Source organism: Halyomorpha halys, unplaced genomic scaffold (assembly GCF_000696795.3).
Source record: "Halyomorpha halys isolate HHAL.00 unplaced genomic scaffold, Hhal_1.1 Scaffold115.1, whole genome shotgun sequence".
Taxonomy (NCBI): Eukaryota; Metazoa; Arthropoda; class Insecta; order Hemiptera; family Pentatomidae; genus Halyomorpha; species Halyomorpha halys.
The window spans coordinates 234,658-259,557 of record NW_027106332.1 but is presented as its reverse complement, the minus strand read 5'-3'; the positions used below and the strand labels follow the sequence as shown (position 1 = coordinate 259,557).

At 28.5% G+C, this 24,900-nt stretch overlaps 1 long non-coding RNA gene across 2 annotated transcripts in view; it reads left to right on the top strand.

The window, feature by feature from the left end:
- The window catches only part of LOC106677944 (uncharacterized), a 66,362-nt gene that overhangs the window by 13,675 nt on the left and 27,787 nt on the right, over window positions 1-24,900 (top strand). The window contains exon 5 of one of the 2 annotated variants that reach the window (XR_001342670.2): window positions 93-173. The exons of the other annotated variant lie outside the window; for it this stretch is intronic. This is a non-coding gene — a long non-coding RNA (uncharacterized lncRNA). Of the gene's footprint in view, window positions 1-92; window positions 174-24,900 lie in introns of those variants that run through there. 2 annotated transcript variants of the gene reach the window in all.

The window sequence follows — 24,900 nt, the reverse complement described above, 5'->3', positions numbered from 1 at the left end:
ATAGATTTTTGTATATGTCATTTATAACCTTATTTACCAGAGTTTAAAATCAAGCTTCCTGTTAAAATGCATTGAATATATTTTGTTTTCAGACTTTGCATCCTGTTGTTCTAATTTATATGCACAAGCTTCTCCAGTACTTTCTGATAAACTAATGTTGTGGAGTGGAATGAATAAATTTGTATGTTTCATCATCTGACCTTCACTATTTTGCAATTTTTTATCAACCTATCCTGTCTTAAGATCAAAACTTAATATACAATAGTGCTTATTTCTTTTATTTTTATCTTCAGCTTCTTAGTTATAGTATACTTAGTTATATACTTAAATCTTGTTTTATGCTGAAAATGTTAACTGATCAAAACTTAATATACAATAGTGCTTATTTCTTTTATTTTTATCTTCAGCTTCTTAGTTATAGTATACTTAGTTATATACTTAAATCTTGTTTTATGCTGAAAATGTTAACTGATCCAATAAATGATACTGGGAAAGATTGTGTAATTAACTGAAGTAATGTCGAAATATTTAAGAATTTATTTAAAATATAAATTTTTAATCGAATGTGAAAACTATAATTTGAAATACATCGCACATTAAATACAATAACATTATAATACTCAAGATCATTAAAATATTGCGATTTAAGGTGTTAAATCATTCTCATGACACTATACCAGATACTTAAAGAATTTTTTTATGATTAATTTCATTAATGAATATTACTATAATTATGTATTATATTTATAAATATAATTTTTGAGCAAGTAAACATCTTCTGAAGCAATAATGTAACATTATTAAGGACTTGTGAATATGCTGCTTAAGCTTTTTTTATTAAAATCTTCCACCAGTGTACGCTAAAATTTAAATAAGCTATCCTCATTAATTCTGTATAGGCGAAGTCCGTGGATTATGAACTATGAAATCATTCAGAACTTAACGAATAAATATTGCAAAGGTCATAGAAGAACGTGATAGTGAATAGTAGATACATTTATCAGGTATTACTTCAATTTTAATTTCGGTATTTGACAGTTTTTTGGGTAGCTGGCAAAAATTTTGAAATTATATACTTTGTTAATTGGAAATGAGCTGATATCTCAGTGATTGCTGAGATAGGTCCTTGAATCCGAAACTAGTATCATATTTTTAAAAATTCAAAATTTGGCAGCACTATAGTGATTATTTAATAATTACTTAAATTTAACAGCTCAGGGATTTAGTGACTCTAGAGTTAAAATTCTCAAATTAGGAACGCTAGATTGAGTTGAATGCACTAATAAGAAATTGTTTAGAGTGTATTCTGTTTATACAACTAGACATTACAAACTTTTTATTTTATTAATCAAATACTTTTTCATAATTAGCATAATGTTAGAAGGGGTGCTAGAATTTATGTACATTTTTCTGTATTAGATAATGCTCAGGATGATGCTCGGTCATGAATGATTAAAGTTATAACATTACTTCCAAATACTTATGCATAACAACTTTCGTTACAACCGAAAATATTCGATCAAGGCGGTGCTTAAGCCTTCTCCAAGGGGGAACAAACAGGAAACAATGTAGGATATTTAGAAAGTTCCAGGCTACTTACGTACATAGGCCTTATTATTTCATAACAGAGTTGGTGTGATTCTTCCACGTGGGAATTCCGCCTTCGTCAACAGATCCCAATCTTTATGATGTGTTATTTTGCGGTAACAGGACTCATTTTTATGATATTCCTCTCACTAATCTGTTATTTATTAACAGCGAGCTATGGCGGCTAATACAAATTTTAAAATAATTTTAATCGACAAACATGTATACGACTGCAAACATGATAAATGGTTTCATTAAAAAAATCTTACAATTTTTAAGAGAGATACAGTATTATATGAAAACATTATTAATAAACAAAACATTTTGAAATATGTTTCATTGTATTGATTTTAATACAGAATTTATAAACTAAAAAATTCATTCTCAAAGAGGTATCATAAAATTAAATAAAAAAGAAAAATGTTTGGTGGTTCTCACATTACTAGTGAGAAATAAACAAACATTTAATAAAAATAATACGTTAATTAATTAGAGAAAAAATTCAAAAGAATATAACAAGACGAATCTCTCTAATAATAACAACAACCAATGCTTCAGGCATAAGTGCTGAAAAGGCTACGATCAGAGATAGCATATCTCACTTCGACAGCCTAAAAAAAAACTTACTAAATGATGACATAGAGACTTCAAAACATAGAGAAATGCTTTATTTAGAAATGCTGCCCAAATACATTGGGTGGCTACAATACACAGCATACCAATCAATAATGTTCGGACATATATACACAACATATATTTAAAATATAAATAAAAAATTATTTCTTCATAATTTTCCTTTAACAAACAATAATCTTCTATACAATATATTATAAATATCCCCCGTTTAACAATTTTATATCATTTCAAAATTCTATTCCATTTATTCGGCAAATTTCACTCTCTCATACCTCCCGTCTCTAGTGATCTGCAACCCACGTTTGATCCAATAAACAAGAATTTATCGTTAGATAGCAATGCAAATACAAATCAAAGATACAATAGTAACAGCATTAGATCAGTTTAAAAAAATATATAGATATAATCAAGCTATCTCAGAATTTTTAAGCTGTGGTAGCTTCAATTATCTTATAGTTGATATTTCTTCCTCAGTTTTCGAAAACGCTTTCCTATACGTAACCACCACAGGCTTCAATTCCAGATTTGTAAAAATATGAAAATCTCTATATTCTCACCAATATGTAATGTAACATAATTTGTGGAAATGATAAATTTTGTTCAGAAAAAAATTTTAAACAAAAAACCTTTATGACAACAATAATTAATTGTCGTAATTGACATGATTAATGATATGAGATAGATAAAGAAGTCAAAGTACAAATACGCACTGAAATGTTTGAGAACACACCTGTTGACCTCATATAGATCCCTGATCATTGAAGACTGAAGTACATTTTTTAATAAATCGTAAACGCCACATTGTATTTATTTATGTATAAGTTATCCATTGATTAAAAAATATTTATTCATTTTAATCGAAAAAAAAAGCTTGAGTATTGGAATATTTTTTTTTGTCAAGCTATGGAACTAAATTTAACACTAAATTCAAGGACCAAATTTTATGGGTTGTTTTTTCTTAAACACGCAATTCTTTTTTTAATTCAAAAATTATTTATTGATAGATATTACAATCTGCCACACCGTTATTGGCAATAGGTAATAGTGATGAATGATCACATTCATACTAAAATAAAATTAAATAAGAATGAAAAATAAATAAATGACAGAAAAAAAAGTACATAGAAATAAATAAAATCTCTCTTAAAATATATACAAACAGAAGGATAAAGAAAATTAACATAATCAAACTATGTGCATAAAAACAAATAATAATAATAAATAAATAAAATAAATAATAATAAAAATAAAATAATCTCTAGTCAGATTTACACACTTGTATACAATATTTACACAATCGTCCTGAGGATTCCTGAGCTCACTCTAAGATCCCATCGTATTCCTCTCGCCACATCACTGGTAATGAGCCAGTGGAGGCTGAGCAAGTGCGCTAAAGCCGCAAACACTCAACTTGAGTGGAGAACCTGACCATTGCTAGAACTCCAATTGTCCATTTTTATTTTACTATAAGTCTCTTGGCCACTACCGTTTCAATCTTCCAGGTGGATTGTAGGGATGGATGGAAGATTGAACCAAAGGATTAGGATTAGGAAAGATTTACATGGAATTTTGAGAATTTGGTTGGTTTGAGGTCAAGGACAAAAGGTATATGAAGGACATGGTGTAGTAATCTGTTGGAAACGTAACAGGGTGCATTAACTATGGTTCTAAGGATTTTAGATTGAAAGAATTGGAGACGTTTAAAACACGTAATTCTGATGAATACATTAAAACGCGTATTCAGTTGAATTAATTCTAATAAGTATATTTTAGTATAACTAAGTATATATAGGGTGTCCCAGAAATTATGCACAATATTTAAAGATGTGATCATGATGATAGACCTCAAGTATAAAAAAAAATTAATATTCACTATGACCGGATTCCAAACTGAAATGGAGTTGATTTTAGATTTAAAAAAAAAAACACATCAATTTTTCTCTCAACAATTTTCAATTTTTAAGGATCTTATACTATCACAGCCAAAACATTGTTAATCGACATAATTGCAGGCCATTTTGTCTTTGTCAATTTTTTATCATTAGTCAATTTTCTTTACTCCTTAAATTATGAAAACATTACGCACTAATAAATTAATTTTCACTACAGTGTCTAAAATACCCATTATTCCCACAGTTATAATTATTAAATTTACTAGTTTACAATATCTATTTCATTTACTCACTTTATCAACAATACATTCACCTAATTCCGGAAGAATAACAATTGAAAGTTTCAAAAAAGCAGTACATTAGCAGAAATTATATCTTTTGTTTATTATTTTTTAGTTTAATTGTATTTGATTTTTTATCATTTTTTTTCTTATCAGAAGTCATCTTATGTTTTATGATATGACATATGGTTTTTTTAATTTGTTTTATCATTATTTTATATATTCTGTTAATTATTGTTGTTTATTTGTATCATTTCAAATTCATTGTTTTATTTTATTTTATGACGATTTATAATTTCATTTCATCTTTACTCTAAGGCTCTAAAGCGATATTTTGACGCCTGTGTATTATTCTAAAAGGATCAATCCCACAATTAATAAAAATTATATATTATTTCAATTTTTATTCCAGTTAATTTATTCATCCATATTAGTATTTTAAAAACCTATCAATTTTAATTATATATTATTTACCTTACCGAAAACCAAGAAAAAAAAACATTTTTTCATAAATTTACTTTGGTATTTTATCAGAATAATGGGTATTTTAGACATTACAATGAAGATTCATTTATTAGTGCGTAATTTATTCATAATTTAAGGAGTTTTAAAGAAAATTGACTAATGATAAATAATTGACAAAGGGAAAATGGCCTGCGATTGTGTTGATTAACAATGTTTTGGCTGTGAAAGTGTAATAGGGTAAGAAATATACTGTTTTTAAAGTAAATTTATAATGAATGTAATTTGTTTAAAAAAATTTGTTGTTGATAAATCCTTGAAAATGGCCGGAAAGGCTGAAACGTGGGAATATTAGGATAATAAAAAAGTGTTGATACCAAACGGACGTTTTTTTCTAGCTTAAATAATTCTGTCTCAAACAAGAAGTTTCATTATATATTAGTTTTAGATTTTTGTAAGCAGGATCTTTTTTAGTTTCTCTAACCACATAGATAAATATAAAATATAAAAGAATACATAACTAAAAGGAAAAATAAATGTCATCTAGTTTTCATGCCATTCAGATTTTATTTCCACTTGTGTATGAAATATCCAGTAAGGGAAAGTATTGTCCTGAATGATGAAAACAATACTGTTATGAAGCGTGTAAGGATAATTTTCATCTCAAAGTATTAATTAAGTATGATTAAACTTTTGTACGATTAATTTAATCTGAAAGTGGAAAATCAAATTGCATCCGATGCTTGGTGTCTTTTTTACTCTGGATTGCTGGCACCAGACATTTTTATAGTAGGATGCATTAACTAGAAAACTATTCAAGTTCGGTAATTATAAATAAGAACATAGTAAAATTGACAAAATTTTCTTCAAAAACAAGAATAATTTATTTTTGTTAAGATTGTTCGAAGAGAGCTTTAATATAATAAGAAGACATAACTTTGAAAATCTGGAAGCGAAAAAAAAAAGAAAAAAAAAAAGGAATTATTCATGAACTTACGAAGTACAAAATTTGTGTTACCTTTGTAAACTTGTTTTAAAGAAAATTTGATCGTTTATTCCCTATTTTAGAATTACCCTTTTTTAATAATCGATTCCTTAAAAAAAATAAAATAAAATAAGTAAATTGTTTTTGAAGAAAACTTTGTATAGTTTACTTTATTGAAATTTAAAATTATCTAATTTTCACAGTTAAATTATTTAATTATCAGCTAAATTAAAAAGTTTTAGCTATCGCTTTCAATTTATTAAAAAAACGCTTAAAAATTCACAAGACTTTAATTATCTGGAATATGGTAGTTTGAGCTTTTTTTTTCCTCATGAAGTCTACTATTTTTTTCTTTAAATATTTGTCATCATTTATGGAACATATTTTAGATTAATAATTATAAATGTAGATTCAAATCTTCCAACGGTTAGATACATAAACCTAGTATTAATAAAATATAAAAAACTAAAATAATTCCACATTTAAAAAAAAAAAAAAAAATGAGGAACTGCCGTCTCTTTCTGAAACAAAGTTTATTATTATAGCGTTTTATTTTATGTTCTAATTCAAAAACAGATCATAGAATTATCTGTGATTAGTCACAGTAATTCTATTGATAAACTTTACAAGATTTCTTTGTTTGTTTTTAACTTTCTAGTTCTTATCTAATAAATAATGAACCCATAGATTAATACTGAAAAAAATCAATGCAGAACTGTTTGAAAAAATCTCACCTTGATGCTTAGTGTTGGGCACATATTCAGACGGTAGACATGAAATTAAGAAAATTTGACTTATTCTCTTTGCACTTATCATGATAGAATTATAATTCAAAGATTATTTAACACACTTTACGAATGAGTTATCTTATCTCAAAGCAATTAGGTATTTATGTTGAATATATATAAGTTTTTTTCTTCGAGTTTAATCAGTCCGAGATGAGGAGACACTTAAAAATTCATATCAGTAAATTTTCATATAAACGCAATTATTAATGAAATACATACTTAAATTAATAAAATGTGTTGAATGTTTTCAAAGTTTATCAGTATTACTTTCTTGTTAGCTCAGATAATATTATAAATGTTTAATCATAAATGAGATTTATATTAATTGGGTTGATAAAACTAAGCTTACTATGTCCATTATTATTATTTTTTTTAACATAAAGAAATATCATTGAATATTTATACCTGTGGTATGAGTTTTAAATTGAGCTGCCAATAACATAATTACATTACAATAATATGATTAGCATGAATTTTAAATCTTCAATTTTAACAGACTATGCGCCTTTGATTCAATCCTTATCTAGTTCCACCCATCCCTACATTCCACCTCGAAAGTTGAAACGGCAGTGGCCAAGAGACTTATTGTAAAATAAAAATGGACAATTGGAGTTCTAGCAATGGTCAGATTCTCCACTCAAGTTGAGTGTTTGCGGCTTTAGCGCACTTGCTCAGCCTCCACTAGCTCACTACCAGTGATGCGGCGAGAGGGAAGCGCTGGGACCTTTTGAGCTCTGCTCTACCCCTCACACGTGGGGAATAGAGTGGGCTCAGGGATCCTCAGGTCGATTGTGTAAATATTGTATATATTAGTGTAAATTTGACTTGAGATTCTTTTATTTTTATCATTATTTTATTTTATTTATTTATTTTTTCATGCACATAGTTTGATTATGTTCATTTTCTTTATCCTTCTGTTTGTATTTATTTTAAGAGAGATTTTATTTATTTTTATGCACTTTTTTTTTCATTCTTATTTTATTTTATTTTAGTATAAATGTGATCATTCATCACTATTACCTATTGCCCACAACGGTGTGGCAGATTGTAATATCTATCAATAAATAAAGTTTTTTTGAATTAAATAAAAAAAAAGAATAGCGTGTTTAAGAAAAAACAACCCGAAAAAATGTCGTCCTTGAATTTAGAGTTAAATTTTGTTTCATAGCTTGACAAAAAAAATATTCTAATAATCAAGGTTTTTGTGTTTTGTGTGATTAAAATGAATATATACTTGTTATAAATGGATAAATTATTAAATATTACCTATTGCCCACAACGGTGTGGCAGATTGTATTATTTATCAATAAATAAAGTTTTTATAAAAAAACAAAACAGACTATGCAAGATATCTCGTCTATCCTGAGTAATGATTGTGATAGAAGACCTCAAAGCTTCAAAGATGTTTATATAAATCATAGTCCGACTCTCTACAGAATTGGAGGAAATTGATATTTTTTTTTTCAGCATCAAATTTTTTTCTGATTAGGAAGCGACCACTCAAAAATTATTCGAAGTAACGAAGATTAAATGCAGCATTATAAACTAGATAAAACTTCCTTCAAGAAATATGTTTTGGCTTAAGTAATTTGGAAGGGGCCTTACGGGCAGACCTATAGGGAAAAGTTTTATTTTTTTATATATATCACACTTAACTTGTAAGTGTTTTTCTCAGGTTCCTGATAGCCTAAAGTAAGCCCACTGGTAGAAAAATTGCATTTGATAAAGTTCAATTTCGTATGAATAAAGTAAAGGATTTCTTTTTAACTAATTTTTCGTCATTGTTTCTCGTAAATGCTGAGAAATATTAAAATTGCCTTTGTTAAAATCATTTTAAGGTCACTTTCAAATGGATAAATAAATATTTTTATTTTTCATAAAATCATAAATAGAAGCCCCCTTTTGACTGGTTTTGATAAAAACAAATTATGCTTGTTTTTGAAAAAAGTGTTGTCGACCGATGTGCTACCGATTCCTGTTTTACAAAAACATTAAATTTAAAACAAAAGCCAAAAAATAATCAGGCCAAACCAAAAAAAAAACTTTTTTCACACACCTTTTGTCAAATCAGGAACCTAACCTAGACCAATCCCAAAATAAATTTCAACTTCATACATTCGAAAGTTTTTTTTAGAAGAATAGCTTTTGAATGGCCACTGCCTATTCAACAAAAACGTGAAGCTTTAAAAAAAAACACAAAATATCAATTTTCCTCTGTTTTGTTGATCAGTGGTTTAATTTGTTTAATTATATTTATTTTTTAATTTGATTATTTAATATTTTTTATTTATCTATTTTTTCTTCAGTTCAATGTTATATTTTTGTCAGTAAATGTTTTGATTTTAAAAACTGAAATACTAATTCTATTGTTTTATCATCGTCTCCGAGGATTTTTGAAATATCTGGGTTTAGTCTTGAGGAGTGGTGTGGAATATGGGTATTATTGAAAAATATGGCTTATTGTCAAATTTTTGTTGCAATACTGGCCGCTCGGAGGCATTTCTTTTGATATAAGATAGGAGTGGGTGAGCCTCGTGTGACCTATTCTGAGCCTGGTCAGTACAACCTCCTCTCAACGGCATTTGCGACTGGAGGTACCCCAGGGCTTGAAATCCTTTTAAATAATTTTTAATTTACTCATTGGGCTTTCATTCCACAAAGATTGCCATTTATCTTTGACTTCCTTTCCAAGAGGTTTGCTCATTTCTGATGGAGTTAAAATTGCTTTACCCCGTCCCGGAAGCGCGAGTGCTTCTCTTGCAGTGTGATCGGCTAGTTCATTCCCTGCGATTCTTACATGGCTTGGAACCTATATAAATGTAACTGGCGTACTCATATTGTGTAAAGTGTTTAAGTAAAAATAAGATGCAGGAAATTTTCGGATGCTCTGGATACATACAATCTAAACCTTTTAACGAGCTTAATGAGTCTTTAATTATTGTTATGTTGTTGTGGTTTAAAGACAAGCAGAAGTGATGTGCTGCTGCTATTGCATTGAGTTCGGCAGTGAATATGCTGCATAGTTTGTGGAGTTTAATTTTGAACGTTGAGTCATTAGTTACAAAGGATGATGCTGCTGATTGGTCTGATTTTGATCCGCCTGTATAGATTATAAAGGATTCTGGCACGTTTTGAATTAGACGAGAAAAGTGGGCTTTATATTCAACTGGTTCGGTATTATTTTCCAAGTATTTGGACAGGTCTAGAATAATAGTTTTAGGACGTTGAAAGGTCCATGTTTCCTAACTGGGTGCTGTGGCAACTCTCTTAAGATATTACAAAAAAAAGAAAAGAAAGAAAAATATTAAAACAAATATACAGTGCTTTCCAGCGTTTGATTTGCACTGTGTTTTCTCCTACATATTCAACCGCTCAATTTATACATCACATTTTTTATTCAATCACATACATCACAGGTGAGGCGAAATTTTTTAAGCCCAACAAGAGTACCACGGTGAGAAAACATTTTAGAACCACTGCTGTAGAGAATCGGATCACAATCTATTTCCTTTTTTTTTGTTGTTACCTTCAGAGACATTAATATGTTTAGTAATTTTCTATTTCAATATTCCGATTTTATCTTACCAGATATTAACAGATTTATTAATACCTCTTTATACTTTTAAAAAATTTCAGCTTATCAGAAATTCCACACCTGTAGCAATTACTGACCAGAGTACACGCTGTATCTTTTCATTGATTAGATAGTAGAAGTAATTAAAAGAAAAAAATCATTGTTCCCATATAATTCCATCCCAAATCGCTGTGTGCTAAAGAATTTTATTTTCCTTAATAATTTATAATGTACTAAAATAATCTGCTTCGAGGGGAGGGAAAAAATGACATATAATTTGTTTTTTCAATTAATTTTTTTTTTTTTTTTTTTTTTTTAGAACGGTACGTACTAATGCTTTTAGTGCCGTTGGCCTACAAAAGCTCTATTATTCTCTTTATTGATATTCTTTCTGTGTCCCAAAAATTTAATTTTACTTTCAGAACTAATACCTGAAACATTATGATATGTTTTAATTTATAAATCTCTTTTATTTTTTCAATAGGATCATTATTACCTGAACTTTTTTTGGGCGCTGTCTTTCAGTATACCATATTGTCGTCCACATCTATTAGTATATTATATCGTATCCTAGTATATACTTAATATTGATTAATCATTTATTATTATTTATTTTGTGGAGTGGTGTTGAAGTAGTATGCTTAAAATTTTACGTATCAATGATGAGAGAAAAACAAATTTAATTAATTTTAATTTTTGTATTATCATAGTAGAGCTACCGTGCTGAAATTTTTGTTTTCAGTAACTAATATTTCATAATTCATTAATCAATTAAGGAGAAGTGTTCCAAATCGTTTAGCACGGAAATAATTTGTGTTTGTCAATAATTGATATTTTATTTTGGCTAGTAAGTGTTGATTTTTATTTAATTACAGGTTTTTTTTTTTTTTATTGGAGATTATAAAAGTTTATCAAATTGTTTTCATTGATCAGATTTATGTTAGCAGTACTGTTTCTTTTTAGAACCAGTACATTTTCACTTTTATAAATATTTTAAGTTTGTGGGTGCAAAAGAATAATAACAAATAAATAAAATTATATATACGTCGTTTTAATTCCAATAATATTATTCATAATAGAAGATAATCCTACCCTCCCAACTCATGAAATCCCAGAATCAGGGCCGGTTTTATTCTACCTTTGAAACCTAAACAAATACAGAGTAGAGTAATCTTTATAAAAAAACGTTAGTAGTATACCTTATACTTGTCTTAGTATGTTATATCGTATCAGGGTATATAATTAATATTGATTAAACATTTATTATTGTTTGTCTTGAAGGGGAGGGGGAAGGATGTGGTGAAATAGTATGGTGGTTATATTTTAAATGGGGAGAGGAAGAGTGGAGCAAAAACAGATTTTTTATAAAAATTGTTAACATTTTATTTTTTCTTCGACTTTTTTCTAGGTTTTTTTCATAAGTCTTAGAAAAGAAAAACGAATTACTGTTTGAAGTACATTGATTGACGTTATGGTAGAGCTACACTCGTGTTCAACCTGGCCCAATATCCATTGGCAAATATTTGATCCTTCATACCGATTTCGGAACATGAATTATTATTCCAAACAAAGCGAATATTGTGCAATCATAATCTCCACTGTCAACTCAGATTAATATGTACTGAAGTTGTTTGTTTGGAAGATTCATTAATTCTTAAAGTCAAAATCAAACCACAACAAAATAAATTAGAATTAAAAAAAATATTTATTCACAATAATTCTATTTTTTTTTTTTTTTAAACGAAGATGTTCAGAGTGCGATCAAGCTAATATTGGCTCACATCAAACTTTTTAATTACTATTTGAGTTTTTTCTTTGTCCACACCCGGAAAATCTTCATTTTTTAAAAAATATAACTACGGTGAATAAATATTTAATATTTGGTAAATAAAATACACGGTCAATCGACGATGTTCCAATAAATAATATAATATATCCATATTAAATATTATAACGATTAATTTATTTTTACAAATTTAGTGCAGAATAACCTGATAATGCTAATACCCTGTCTATAATATTTTATAATTAAATATCGATTATATTTTGTTTTTATCTTAATGTCATGAGTAATTTGAGTAAAAATCTATTTTTTCTTAAGAGAAAGTAACCAATTTATTTGATTTTGTAAAATTGTAAAATTTCACTCACAATAATCATATTGAATGCAATATGCCTAGGAATTTTTGCAACCTCTCCCCCCCTTTTACTACGGACCAAAAAGACTAGAAGAAAGCTCTAGTGCCTGCAATCGATTATAAACTCGGCCCCACTCCTGACGCACTTTCTCTGAAGAAGCTGGGCTATAAGATGACGCTATGATCAGTGAAACTTAAAAACGTAATACAGTATTCTTTAGAATAAGCTTAGAACCAATAAGAGATAAAATACTATAAATACATTTTGAAGGACTCAAAAATCGAAGGAGATATCGATATTTTTATCAAATTAAAGAGATTATCATTTGAGAACATCATTTCTTAAATGTAATATGTTCAATTGTAAAAATATTCGAATACGAATAGTTAAAAACTGTCGTATATTGGGAGACCACCCACGAGGAATCACTGATATCAATGGAAATTTTGATGACACTAGATTAAAACTTATTAAACACCCGGACATGTATTTCAGGGCTCATGGCAACGAATTATCCTATCAATGCCTATATTATGATCGTTTGTCAAACAAGTTTTGAAATGTTTGTAATGTATATGTATATCGTATTGGATAAGCCTCTAGTGTTGAGCCCGAGCCAAAATTTCATGCTGTAGGATAATTTGACGTGCTGTTCGAAAAACGTTTCAAACCGTTCCCGAAGGTTGTGTTCATGTGTTTTTAAAATTATATTAGGGCATTGCGATCGATTTCGAAGATGAAACCAGACTCGGTTCCATCAATTTCATGTCTGCATTTTTTTTTTTAATTTAAATTTATTTTATTATAAGGCTTATCTGGACATACAGAGTCGAGCTTTGGGACTCCACTAAACCATCAAATTCCTCCCGAATCCAATCCTTAGGAGCTCAATGTCCCATATGTTGCCGATTTGGCCAAAACCAGATACCATTCCTTCCATGATAAACTTCCCAACCACCCAAATCCACTTGCTTCTAACCTGGCTTCTCCTTCATTACCTAATAATCCTCCTTGGCGTCTGAAGAGAAGATGGCCTCGAGATATATTTTTATACAGTTGTGAAGAACAATAAATAAATTATTACAAAAAAAAATTATTATTAAATTAAAATATTCATATTTCTTAGTTTCTTTGCACTAGATGGTTTAATTATGGACAAATTGGCTTAATTTGTCAGGAATCAAATCATCCATCAGGACTTCAATGTTTCATATGTTGCCATTTTGGCCAGAACCAGATAGCATTCCTTCCACGATAAACTTCCTAACCACCCAAATCCACTTGCTTCTAATCTGGCTTCTCCTTCATTACCTAATAATCCTCCTAGACGTCTGAAAATAAGATGGCCTAGGGATATCCTCCTCTAGAAATCTAGAAATCTCGGAGTTCTACCAATGGGTAGATTCTCCACATATTTGTATCATGTCACTATGTCACCTACAGGAAATTTACTTGTATATATTTTTATACAGTTGTAAGTAACAATAAATAAATTATTAATAAAAAAAAAAAATTATTCTATAGACATTAAACTATAACTGTATGTTTTTGGAAATGTATTTTCGGTACCTATTTATATTGAAAAACAAGCGATTTACTTACACGTTATTTGATATAGTGCCTATGAAATCAAATCTCAAAAATTAAATAATTAATCACTTATACACAGTGGCAGAATTAAGAAATAATTTTAAACTATCACTAGACTACTTTATCATTTTTTTTTTGCCAATTAAACCAAATGTCAAAATGTTTTACACTACGATTAATTCAAAACCAATTTAAAAAAAGGATAAACGTATCGGAGACATAGTTTCGGAGAAACTGTATCGGAATACAAAAAAGCATTACTTTTCAAGGGCCTTAAGACCCTAATTTACAAAGAGGTATTACAAATGCCAACAGGCCAGAGCTAGTGCTTTCGAGAGGCATGAGAATTTGAGATGCCTAAAAACAGGAGCATAAGCTAAACATTACAGTGCGCTTAAAAATATACTACAACTCACGTTTCATTAAAAATAGTTAAAAATGCCATATTAAACAGCTATTTATTAAATTAAAAAAAAAAAAAGGTAAAAACATTGCGTCTTTAAAAATCCTTAGTATTTAGGTGCATCAATGTTTTAAAACTGATAGTGAATATTACGAAAGCAGCTATTAGGTAAAAACTGTCAGATCTTTACCATCTTTTTTATTTAATTTTTTTTTCAACTCCCCAAGTGAGGGGGGTGGGGAGTGATATCCTACAGATAACCAACACCAATTTTTTTTTATAACTAGAGTATTTTATAAAAACTTTAAGATTAGTCCTATAACTTACTGATTGCAGGAAATGATTAAAATATTTCTATGAACTTAATCGATTAGAATTTCTAAATTACATTGTTATTATTGTTGTTTTCAAAATTTTTTTTTTCTTCTATTCATTTCTTTTGTTAAACTTTACTTATATTTTGCCTTTATCAATTATTATGGTTACGTATATTTTCTTTCTCTCAAATTTATTTTTCTTTCCATATTTCAATTTTTAAATTATTAATAACTAATATATTCATCTGTGTGGCAGATTGTAATATCTATCAATAAATAAATCTATCAAAAAAAAAAAAAAAAAAAAAAAAAAAATATTCATACTTCTTTGCATTATATAACTTCATTTTTATTTTATTTCTTTAATTATGTCATTTTACCTACTTGTTCAATTACCTATGTATACATTTTATTTTCCACTTCTCTCATCACTTCATTTTATTAACTCCATTCTGTAAAATTATTCACTTTATGTCATTCTGTTTATATTTTCTTTCTTATTTTTTATTTTTTATACATATTGGTTGTTATCTTGTTCTGTTCTTACCCCTGATGAAGGCTAGAAACTCAAGCCGAAACGTTGGCACAAATAAATAAGTTACATTAACTTGTGTTTCATTTTGACCGCAACCCCAACCATCTTCTCCCCGTACTTTGCTGGTGTTTCTCATACTAAATGATAATTTGATTCTTTATCTAATATTATGATTACATATTTCATTAGTAATATCTATTTTCTTTATCTCAATTTTATGTTTTCTTTCCATAATTTTAAGTTTTAAATTATTAATAAACTAAAATATTCATATTTCTTTGCATTATATAATTTAAAATTTCTATTTTATTTCATTAATTGTTATTTTTACTTACTTATTCAATTACCTATATATACACCTTACTTTCCACTTCTTTCATCACTTTAATTTCCTTCTGTACAATTATTTACTTTGTCATTCTGTTTATATTTTATTTTATGTATTCATTGGTTATTATCTTGTTCTTTGTTCTTAGAAGAACAAAGAACCATTGTAAATTCTGGCCGAAACGTTGGCACGACTAAATAATTTATTTCAACATATTTGTGTTATATTTTGACCGCACCCTCCAACCATCTCCTCGGATAATGAATATGCTTGAATTTTTAAAATTTTATTATGTTTAAGAAAAAAACAGGGGAAGCGACAATTTATCTGCCCGCAATGCTAGTGATCGGAAATCGGGGCCTGAAAGATGGAGGAGGTAAATCCTGTTATTTTTAAAATTCTTTTATGAATAAAATTAGTTATTAAACCACTTCATAAAATTGTTATAAATTGGCCTTTTTTTTTTTTTTAATTCCAAAAGAAGGTCCTCAGAATCGTAGTAGTTCCCCCAAATTTATAAGAAATAGCCAATTACATCGTGAACTATAAGTGCAATCAATAGTTAATTTCTTTTAAAAATTGTTTACAACATTCCACTCCTAGCAACCAGCAGTTAAAGGTACAGTGACTTACGTCTTAGGCATTTCAACCTCATCGCCAAGGCTGAAACCTAGGCTGATGCAAGGACTATATTTATTTATTTTTATTATTTTCTTTCTTTTTCTCATATTATTTGTCCAGTATAAATAATTTATTTATTTTATTAATTCTATAAATATCATTTTTTTTGTTATTTTCTAATTCATTTTTAATTACACAACTATTATAATTTTTTTATAATTAATTTATGATTATTCAATGGTTATAGCAATGTAAGTAGTGAGGAGTGTCTTTCGCACGACACTATACCCCAATTATCCGTTAAAAAAACTAACACAGTTACAATAATCAAGTAAGGGCAAACAGGGCTATCTGATAATGAAGAAATAAAAAAAAATAAAATAAATAATTTGGTTTTTTAACGCTAACATACTTCTCATAAAATTTCAGAAATGATAAGATTTAGTCTTATCATTTAGCATGAGAAACATCAATGTAGTTTGAAAGCCTAATCGATTAAGTTCATAAAAATATCTTTATCATTTCCAGCAATAAGAAAGTTATAGGACTAATCTTAAACTTTAGTTATAAAACAAAATGGTGTTGTTATCTGTAGGATAACATTCCCCCTCCCCTCCACACTGGGATTTAAAAAAAAATTAAATAAAAAAGCTTGTAAATATCTGACTGTTTTTACCTAATAGCTGTTTTCGTAATATTCCATTACTATAGAGTTAAATACTCTAGCTAATGACCCTAGACTGTACTAATTACACAAACACACCGATTGTTGAATGCTTTAGGGAACAATGAAGAAGTTGCAGATACCTTAAGAGAGGCGGAAGAGATCCCAGATAATGTCAAAGAGGTCTCCATGTATTTTCCCAAGATGTTAATATTTAAGTTTTGAAAATAATTGCACCATTCATACAGATTAGTATTTTATAAAACATGTAAACATGCAGTAATGGTAAACAATGTTCTTATTACTAATAATCGTAAGAAACAATAAAATTTACCTAAGTCTTAGAGAAACATCTGTTATCTACTAAGATCTACAGTTTTAACTTATTCACTAAGAAATTTCAAATTTTTACGTCATTCCATATATTTTTTTTACAGAAATTGATAAAAATATTGTAATATATACAACTGGTATGTGTTGAACAAAACTATAATATGATATGTTAAACACTTGTGGTTGGTAGAATCCATTTAAAAAATACCGCAAAACGTTACTGTCAGACGCGGAGAATTATCGAGGATTGATTGCTCGTTGTTATAGGCATGTCGTTTACTTGGAACATACACATGCCTGGTCGAGTATAAAACATGATATGATACTAAAATTCATTAATGATGTAATCGGAAACATTGAGGATTAAGGATTGAATGGATTATATAAGGAAAAAATGAGATGGTTTAGATCAGCAATACGGCTCAATAACGTATTTTATTATTAGTAAGGTGTTGCGAGAATAATATTACTTCTTTAAATATTTTTTAATATTAATATATCAATCATTAATCACAAGGTTTCGGGGCCATCATATTCAGATAAATTGTCGATATTGCTTTCAATATAAATTATTATACTACAATAGGATCTCTGACTGCAAGTTTGCTGTATGTTGATAATGAAGCATGTATCTAACTTTTTCTAAAAAAATTTCTATTGATATTTTCCGTATGGTCTCGACTCGAAGCTCAGTGAGTAAGGCGCCACGCTATATTAAATCTAAGGACCCGGATTCGACTTCCAAGAAGATAATTATTTATTCTGTTACTGTAGTCGTGAGTCAACCCTGCGGGTTCAAGAGCCCTCCTGGATCCGCTCAGCCTCTATAAATTGGGTACCCTTAATTGGAGAAAAAACTGGAGGTTGAGCGTAATCTAAAACAAACCACCTCCTTGTACAACTGTTGTACAAAAAACAGTACTTCCTCACGAAGTACTGAAGGCCCTACCCTTAATGAGTTCTAGTGGTACACATTTCCATTTATTCTTCACTCTAAGCCATATAACTAGTGTTTTTATAATTTAAATTTACGTGACTGGTTTTCATTGTTAATTATTAATGTATAGTGAGAATAATCTTACTCCTTTAAATATTTTCATTACTAAAATAAATCATAAGTTACAAAGTCAGCATTATTATTAAATTTTATTATGACTTCTTGAATCTATTTAGCTTAAGTCATACCTTCTATACCATCTACACCGATAATGATTTTATTTTTATTTTGGTTAAATACTTATCAGTATACATAAAAAAATTGTATATCATATGTAACATATTTATACGGAAATATTTTTTAAAGGATGATCACAGAATATTGTTTTATGAATGGTATTGACGGTCAGCTTTATCTTTTCTTTAAATAAGATTAATATGTCAATTCTCTTTCAATTAAAAAAAAATGAGTAATTGGTTTGTAAATTTATTATCACTCCTGAAGATTTGATGAATGAGGATGTTTTAGTCACGTACATAAACCGTAAATATGCATGTACTTGCTGCCCGATTTGGATTTAAATACATTAAAAAATAATTAAGTAGAAGTAAAGTCCATTAGTATAAACTATTTATTATTAGTTATATAATATGTTATTATATATACATGTAAAATAATACGCATTGTAATAAAAAAATAATATGCTTGAAATTCCTAAGAATAGAATAGAAATTTGTTGACATCTCTCTTAATTAAATAAAATATCTTTTTTGTTGAACCATTTCCATTAATTCATAATCTCTGAGAGCAACTATGGGTTTATGATAGCTGAATTATGAAATTAAAAAAATATATAGTTCGTACGTATCAAGTAACTTATGCTACTTACGAAATAATGAATAAAATTAAATTAAAAAAAAAATATTAAAACGTATTTAACGGGTGTACTGTATAATACATATTAAGATTGTACTCTCGGCGCAAGCGCAAAGGAGAAGCGTTACACTTTTTTCGTCTCATTCAGGCCAAAGTGTTTCACTTAAAAAGGTATCTGGTTCTGGCCAAATCGGCAACATCGGGGACATTGAGGTCCTGATGGATGATTTGATTTGTGACAAAGTAAGGAGCATTAAGAATTTTACGAAGGATTTCGGACTGTAAGGATTGGATTCGAGAGGAATTAGATAGTTTAGTGGAGCCCCATAGCTCAACTCCGTATGTCCAAATAGGCCTTATAATAGTCATTTAGATCAATCTTTTGTAATGGATTGGAAGATTGGACCGTTTGTCCAGTAAATGTTGTAATAGTCGGAATCGATGAGCAGTTTCCTGTCTGTTTAGTCTTGTATGAGGATTCCATGTCAGCCGTTTGTCCAGATTTAGTCCTAAGTAAGGGATCTGTTCAACAGGAATGAGTGGGGTATTATTAAAAGATACTGTAGGGCAAGACGAAATTTTTTTTTTTATTTTTAAAACAGGATTTGAGCTAGCAGACGGTAAAAATCGAAAATCGGGAATATGTAACTCCCTGACATTGTACTGCAAGAAGTGTCCACGTTAGAAAAATGTCTTTATCTTCAGTCAGATTCGCAGAGAAAAAACAAAACATTCTGTTTTGACGCAATCGCCTAAACCACTTGAGAGAATTGCTTAAATTGGTCTCCAACACTTATTATTTATATTTGATAACGTAAATTAAAGATATGGAGATAAGTTTATTATTTTATAATGACACGGGGATATTTAGATTCCTTATCCAACCTGTACGACTCTACTACAGAAAGCTATTCATTTTAAATATCCTACAGATTTGCAAAAAAAACATTCCAAGACATTCCAGGAAGAAGGAGTATGGACAGCGAAAGGAGGAGGGATAGTTTACCATTCATTTTTAATCAAATATTTTTATTTAATTATAATTTTTTTTAATTTATTTAATGTAATTTACAACTGTACAAAATAATACAATAAGTAAATATGTTGTATGTTTCATATACACTTGAAAATCTTGGGTAGGAACCACCCATCGGTGGTACTTCAAACATTAATTTAAATTAGAAGGTCCCGTGGCCATCTTCTTTTCAGACGCCTCGGAGGATTATCAGGGATTGTTAAGGATGAAAGATTAAGAATTAATGGGTTGGGATGGTTAAGGAGTTTGAAATGAATAGACGGGGGCCAATTCTGCAACGAATGGGATGTTAAGGTCTTTGTGAATGAGTTTATTTGTAACGTAATAAGCAGCATCAAGGATTTTACGTAGGATTTTGGATTGTAAGGATTGGATGCGGGAGGAATTAGATGGTTTGGTGGAGCTCCAGAGCTCAATTCCATATGTCCAAATTAGTCTGATTATCGTAGTGTATACTAATTTTTGTAGTGAATGGGAAGTTTGGAGCGTTTGTCCAGTAAGTGTTGTAGCAATCGGAATCTACGAGCTGTTTCAGTCTTGTGTAATAATAATTTAAAAATTAAAGTTCTGGAAAAACAAAGAGAGAAAATATATGTAGCTAATGAAATATATAAGTAAATTTCAAGGAATAAAGAAAAAATATATACTGTTAAGTAAGACAAAGAAGTAATTAGAGTTAACTTTAGATTTTGTTTCTTTATTCTAGTATTTTACTTATATATTTCATTAGTTACATACATTTTCTTTCTCTTAGTTTTCCCATAAATTTAATTTTTAATTTATTATTATTAAATTAGGTTTGGGGCTCTACTAAACCATCAAATTGCTCCCGAATCCAATTCTTACAGTCAGAATCCTTCGTAAAATCCTTAATGCTCCTTACTTTGTCAGGAATCAAGTCATCCATCAGGACTTCAATGTTTCATAAGTTCCCATTTTGGCCAGAACCAGATACCATTCCTTCCATGATAAACTTCCTAACCACCCAAATCCACTTGCTTCTAACCTGGCTTCTCCTTCATTACCTAATAATCCTCCTTGGCGTATGAAGAGTAGATGGCCTCGAGATATATTTTTATACAGTTGTGAAGAACAATAAATAAATTATTACAAAAAAAAATTATTATTAAATTAAAATATTCATATTTCTTAGTTTCTTTGCACTATCTAATTTTATATTTTTATTTCCTTCGTTATGTTATTTTACCTATATATACGTTTTATTTTCCACTTCTTTCAATATTATATTTTTATCTATTTTCATTCTCTACAATTATTTCCTTTAATCAATTTATACATCCTTTTATTCATTAGTTGTTATCCCGTTTTTAGTTCTTGGCCAAAACGTTAGCACAAATAAATAAGTTTTTTTAACTTATTTGTGTTATTCTCTGACCGTTCCCATCTTCTCATTACATTATCCACGGCCAACTATCATTTTCGTAATATAATTTTTTAAAGGACTTTCGTAAAAAAAAAAATAATAAAATAAAACACTTTTAGTTCCTTAAAAATCCATATTACTCAATTGTAACTGAACATTTTCCTCCATTCTCGGAATCTATGAAGAATTTTCAGTAAGACAGCGACAATTTTTCGGTAAAATATAGATCTGCCTGATCATAGTAGCCGAAGCAAAGTAAACACTAGATACAACAATACAAATACCTGGTATTATTTTCGTCTTGGTTGTACTATCTTGTACCCAAAATATTTTCTAAACTGGATTACTACCGCAAAAACAGTGTAATTCGTTAGGAATGGTTTTTGTTCGTTGGACAAAATTTATATAGAAAGAAATTTTCTTTCTATATATATTTTTACGGTTGCAGCAATGCTGAAGAAATGGAAGTGAGATAAAATATTGTTATTTATTTTTTTTTTTTAATATACTTTAATGGGGAATGCTCCTTAAAAAAATCATATCTCGATAACGGATTAAGATAAAAGGTGAAACTGGTAGCACTGAACTAAAATTTTCAGTTAACTATCCAATCAATTATTAATTAAATTTCCTCCTGGACATTTAGTGTAAACACTAAACGCGTTGATAACTTGTTATTAAATATTAAATTAATAGTTGCCCCATTAATCTTTACCTCGTCGATCAATATCAATCAGTAATCCTTGTATGAGATCATAATTAAAAAAAAAGATTAAATACACACTCGAATAGGATAGAAAAATACAACCTGAAACTTTCTATTAGATCATAAGAGAAAATGTGTAACAAATACATGTGTTGATTTAAATAATACTGATCATAACTGCTTTGTTTTACATAAGGCAATTTGATTTTCTTTTGCCGCAATGTGTTCCACAATAGTTAAAGGCATTTTGTGGTTTCCAAAAACGTTTCGTAACAAAGAACTGTTTCTTGTTACTCTATTTATGGTTATTACATAACAACAATTAAGATATATTTTTTCGTACTCATGCGTGTTAAACTATAATTCTGTTACTGTCTGGTTTACCAATTTTTAATATTTACCGGTAGCTTAAATAATTAATAGTTAAATTATGTTGCATCGAAATTTTATTTTCAATATCATTTAAAGCTACCCGATTAATGTGGAAATACACTTTTTCATGTCCATTCTGTTCAAATAACCTAGTCATGCAAAATGGTCCGTGTGTATGGTCAGTTTAGCTCAAAAATGAAAAGTAGGGCCACTTTATATATCTTTTGTATACTTAATAAATAAAAAATATTTTCTCAAAGCGACGCTTTAACGATTATTATTAAACAACTATAATTTATACCAATTAAGAATTAATTGATCTTTAATATCAAAATTAAACATTTAAATAGTCACAGAGGGTTTGAATATGGAATTTTCAAAATAGCTTCCTTTAAAATACGTTTAATTTTGTTTATTTGAAATTATTAATAATTTTTCATTGCTAGTAGGAATTATAAATGGATGAATATAAACTGCGAAAATATTTTTTACAGGCTATAGATATTGCTGGTGATAAGAGCAATAATATAGATATATAATATAATCTTTGAAAAACTAAAGATTTTATAAAAAATAATATCTAACATAAAATTTAATTAAACTTTAGAAGAATAGCATAAATAAACTGCATTCATATGTAAATATCTTCGGGTATCCATGGTTGCTATAACCATAGTCATAACTTTTTTATTATTGTTATAACAAAATGGAAACACAAAAATATAGTTATACATCATTGAAGGAGGGGCAAAGATTAATATAACAGGATAACACTATAACAGAACGCCATATATAAAGGATTATCAATTTTAATAGTCACGGAACATTTGACTTTCAATATGTCACAAAATAGTGTTATATTTTTAATGACATATTGAATTTTTTGCAAGAGGAAGCTTAATTTTGTCTTTTAATTAACTTTAATAAGCCCATTTTTTCTCCCCCTCCCAATAAAATACAGTTTTTTAGCTGTAGTTTAGGTAATACATTTTGAAATAAACATCATCATTGCATAACCTTCTGGAACCACCATATCAACATCAAACTAACTCGACCCTACGCAAAGTTAGCAATACTATATCCTATCCTAAACAGAAAATCCAAATTAAAACCAAAAACAGCTATTCTTATTTTTAAAACAATTCTCATGCCACTGCTGATTAAATATTAAATAAATAAATAATTACACAACATTACGTCTTTTTTTTTTTCTTTTACCGAATTAAACTCAAAAAGCAGACCAAATATTACCTTCTTTAACCTAAAAACAAATGGATATGATGTATGGCTGTGAAGTTTGGGGAGCGGCATACTTTACGAAAAGGAAAAAATACATTTTCAAAATGAAATCAAAAAAAGGCTCATGAAGTTCCACTCCCAGTTACCTACAGTTAAAGGAGCAGTGACCTACAACTTGGGAAACGCAACCACAACCCGAAGACTGAAGCCCATTCTGTCATAAATTCTAAGTTTATCAGTTCTGTTATTGTCACTCTAAAATTTTATTTTATCTTAATTCCTTTTTTTTCTCTTAACCTTTTTCTTAAATTCGCTTCCTTTTTTTTTTCTTTTTTTTTTTCTATAAGAAGTAAATTATTTATTTTGTTAAATCCATAAATTTAATTGTTTTTTCTATTAACTTTAGTTTTATCTTTTATTAAGAATTATTTTTTTAATCTATTTATTTTATATTTTTTTTAATTTATAACATTGTATATAGTTAGGGGTGTCTTTTGTATGAGACTATACCTCCTCATAATCAATTGTTAAAAAAAAAAAAATAGCTCTTACATTAACCATGTAACAACCAGCAGGCCGATCTGGTATGAAAAAAATAAATAATTACACAACATTACGTCTTTTTTTTCTTTTACCGAATTAAACTCAAAAAGCAGAACAAAATATTTTCTTCCTTAACCTAAAAATAAAATTCTGCATTTCATTAAAGTCCTGCATTTTCCAGATAGTTTCATTCACGTACTTGAACATTACATCATATTTCATAAATAAAGCCATTATATTGTAGAATATGGTAATCAAAAAATATTTTATATTTTGTTCACTTTTAAACATTCACTAATATTTTAATGTACGCTAATAAAAATTTCCCACTTGACGATGTACGTTTTACTTTTTTTAGCACTTAAATTTCTTGAAAATATGTTAAAACTGATCTGGAAATACAGGTGAGAAGTAATCACAGATTTGGATATGATGTCACTATAGGCGTGTAACAGAAGAAATGTTGATTCATCACGTTACGAATATAACGTATCCTGTATCTATGCTGTCATAGGATCAAGGAGGAAGACAAACAATGAAACCATAAATTCCTCACACTAAGAAAATATTCATATAAAAATTTAAAAATATAAAAAATAGTACTCACTAAATTTAGTTTTCAATTTAAAAAATAAAATAAAATGTAAAAGATAAATTATTATTTATTTGTTC